At 34.8% G+C, this 3,374-nt stretch overlaps 1 pseudogene; it reads right to left on the reverse strand.

Annotated features, from left to right (window-relative positions):
- Window positions 1-1,151: 1,151 nt before the first annotated feature.
- LOC113185837 (conserved oligomeric Golgi complex subunit 6 pseudogene) lies at window positions 1,152-2,816 on the reverse strand (annotated as a pseudogene).
- Between the last annotated feature and the right edge of the window lie 558 nt (window positions 2,817-3,374).

Here is a 3,374-nt window from a genome sequence, read left to right on the forward strand (position 1 = left end):
CTTTATAAGTCATGCAATCTATTTTCACTTGCCAATACAGATCCCATTTTCCTTCAAATCCTCTCTTCTGTGAACTATACTTTTAAAATATTTCAGCCTACTGCAGCATAAAATACTGTGAAAAAGCTTTATATTGGTATGTCATCCAAGAAACACTTATTAAGATTTTAGTATGCCAGGTCCTGGGAATATAGACATAGACCACATTTTGGGCTCTAGAACCTATCATAGGTACTATGTACCTAATTATATAATGCCATTTAATTGAGATTTTGGAAAATTTATAAAATTTATAAATTTTATATACTAAAACTTCACCACAGGCCCTATAGACTAGTGCTTAGACAAGGTGCTAAGAGAGGGTATACTGGCAGTTATGTTGGATATTGTTGGACATATCCATCACTTCCTAAAGTTTCCTCCTGCTGTATTATATTATTATTATTATTATTAGTGATCAGAACATAAGATCTAAGAAAAATTTAAGTAGCAATAGGCATTATGCTGTATAGCAAATCTCCACAACCTGTTTATTGGCAAGTTGCTTTTTTGAACCTGTTTTCTTATCTGTAAATGGAATCTACAGGAATTTTGTAAAAATTAAATGAGAAAATGTCAACAAACCATTTAACATAGTAGATGGTGCATTATAGGTTCCCCAAAGGGCTACATTCTTGTTGGGCTCTAAACCCTTATAGTTCCACATGACTTGGCATTTATTTATATTCTGCTTTCAATTTTGTCTCCTTTTTTAAGATAAAGAAGCATTTATTAGGTCACATTTTATACTAATTCTTAAATTTTGACAAAATTTTTATATGCTGTTAATTTAGAATTATTCTTATAAAAAATACTTCAAAACTCTCATACTACTTTTTCATTTATGTTCCAAAATAAAGGGGAAACTGCAGAGCTAGAGAGGTGGCTAACAAAGAATCTATAGAAATCAGATCAGAGCAATACTAATTCAATCCAATGTGTTACTTATTTCCATGTTATTGAAACTGAAATAAATTAATTGGGACCTACAAATTTACAATGTAAAGAAAATTCTGTCAAATCTCTAAGTAAAGATTTAATAGGCTAAAAAATAAGACAGGCTTCAATATTTTAGGGATGCAATATTTTGCTAACACAATCAAATAACATAACTAGGAGAGAAGTGTTTGTGTTTGCTGCAGTGATCAGCATAGAAGGCTCTCTAGATCTCTGTGTTTATTGACTGCCTCACAGCAGTACATGCTTCACCACAGGCCCTACACACTAGTGCTGTAGACTGTTTTAGCATCTGTTCTTTCATTGTGGTACTTAGAACAAGGTTCAGCAGTGACATTAACATGTTTTCTGGCAGGTAAACTGAACCACTATAGACCTCAGTGACACAGAATCCAAGTTTGGCATATTGACTAAAAAACCCTGTTTAGGTTTAGGGTGCTAAAAAGTGTTGTAGATATAATTCAAGCCTATTCTAGTTAAAACATAAGAGGCTTGCTCATTTATAAGTGTCTAAATTTACTTCAGTCTGAAACTAGCCTTTTCAAATGCTGGTTGTTTTGTATCTGCCAATGAATTCAAATAGAACTAATGTTGTCCTTATCAATAGGGCATTGATCATGGAAGTGACTGTATTATCTGTGCCTAAACTGCTGGCTGATACAAGCACATATCTGGCAGAGAGGATCCAAGACACATGATAAAACATGCACAAAATCAGCTTTTGAGCATTAAAGGGTATGACCAAAGAAACATCCAAAACTTTATGTAGCAACTTGAGTGTCTGACTGAGTGCCCAATTTGGTGCAAAGTTCAGTGGTGAGAGTTCAACCTTGTCCTTTAATTTACTGGTATGAAGACTCAACCTATTGAGAAATATTTCAATATTTCCTATTTGTCCAGCAAAGAGTAGTGTCAACAATGCTGTTACACTATTTACAACAATGCCACTGATAAAATTTCAGAAGATTGGAAATTTTATATACTAAAACTTCCCCAAGTTTAGCAAGTTTGCTCAAGTTGAACCTTTAAAGTCCTACACACACCCCTTAGTGATATGGTCAGCACCTTCTTGAATATTTTCTTTAAAATTGTGTATTTACATGCTTTAAGAGAGATTAAAAGTATTTCATTTCAGAAGCAGTAAGTTGATGAACCCAAGCTAACAAATTTTCTGCATACCTCAAAGGGTCATGTGAGTGGATTTCAATGGATCTAGGTGTACCTCCTTGGTCCCCTCCTTTAAGAACATCAGTAAACCCGTATACATCTGTACTTCTCTGGCTATTCCAAATTCATCTAAGGTATACCTGGCAGGCCTTCCATTGTCCTAGTTAATGCTAGAGGTGTTTCATATGATTTTTGTGTCAAGGTTCTTCATCATCAAGGTTCTTCATTTGAGTCCACTGATGAAGTCTTTCACAAGCCATTTCTTGAAACAAGGCCCTCTGTTCCATAATTTCTAAACCTGATGTTTGTTGATATGCAGGTAAACTTTGACATAATTATGAATGTTTTACTCTTTCCAATGCCTTGAAAACATCCTTAATAATAAGTCCTTCTATGTTCCTTGAGTTATTTCAGCAGAAGTCATTTGGAACTTGTATAAGAAGGCATCTGCAACTTGTGCTCTTATTTTTTAATTTGACTTTCATCCAGAAGCTTAATGGTTTTACTATTAAATCTTGAGACTATTTCTTTGCTACCTGTAGATGACTTGTCATATCTTGACAAGAGTTGCTTCAACATCTTCATTTATGCTTCCAAGTTCTTCCTTTACTTCCTTGAAAATGCATGTTGATGGCTAAACTTCTGCCTTTCATATCTCTGTAAATTTCTCCAAGTCTGCAAATTGTTTTCAAGAAACAAGGTTAAAAGTAATTGAAAGCTTTTAACATCTCCTTGTCCTCGTCCAACAGCATCTCTAGGATCTTATGCTGCTTGAACCATAGTAGGCTGTTGGTCTACCCAGAGTCTCTTCTACCTGCCTTATTGGTGGGGCTATTGATAGCCCTGGATGCTGGCACTGTGACCTCTTTCCTGCTGCCCTCAGCTATAATACTGTACATTCCAATCCTGAGGGCTTGCTGCCCCTCAGCCTAAGGCAGGAGTCATTGCTGGTAGTACAAGTTTTGCCTTTTGTATGCCGTTTCTGGAATCCTCAGCTTGTATCTTTACACAGGTTCTTACTCAGTTTCTTATCCTTATCAATACTGTTCACAATACTTTTTTGATTCTTTCTTGTTAACTTATCTTCTTTTGTTATATCTCTCCTTAGTTAACATTTTTCTGTTCTTTTCTAATTAGAATTATTTTCCTGTTTCTTTTACAGCTCTACTTTATATCCTGTCCATCCATCCTTTACAATTTCTTATTTTTTC

The sequence above is a fragment of the Urocitellus parryii genome, chromosome 1 (genome assembly GCF_045843805.1).
Source record: "Urocitellus parryii isolate mUroPar1 chromosome 1, mUroPar1.hap1, whole genome shotgun sequence".
In the NCBI taxonomy this organism is placed as follows: Eukaryota; Metazoa; Chordata; class Mammalia; order Rodentia; family Sciuridae; genus Urocitellus; species Urocitellus parryii.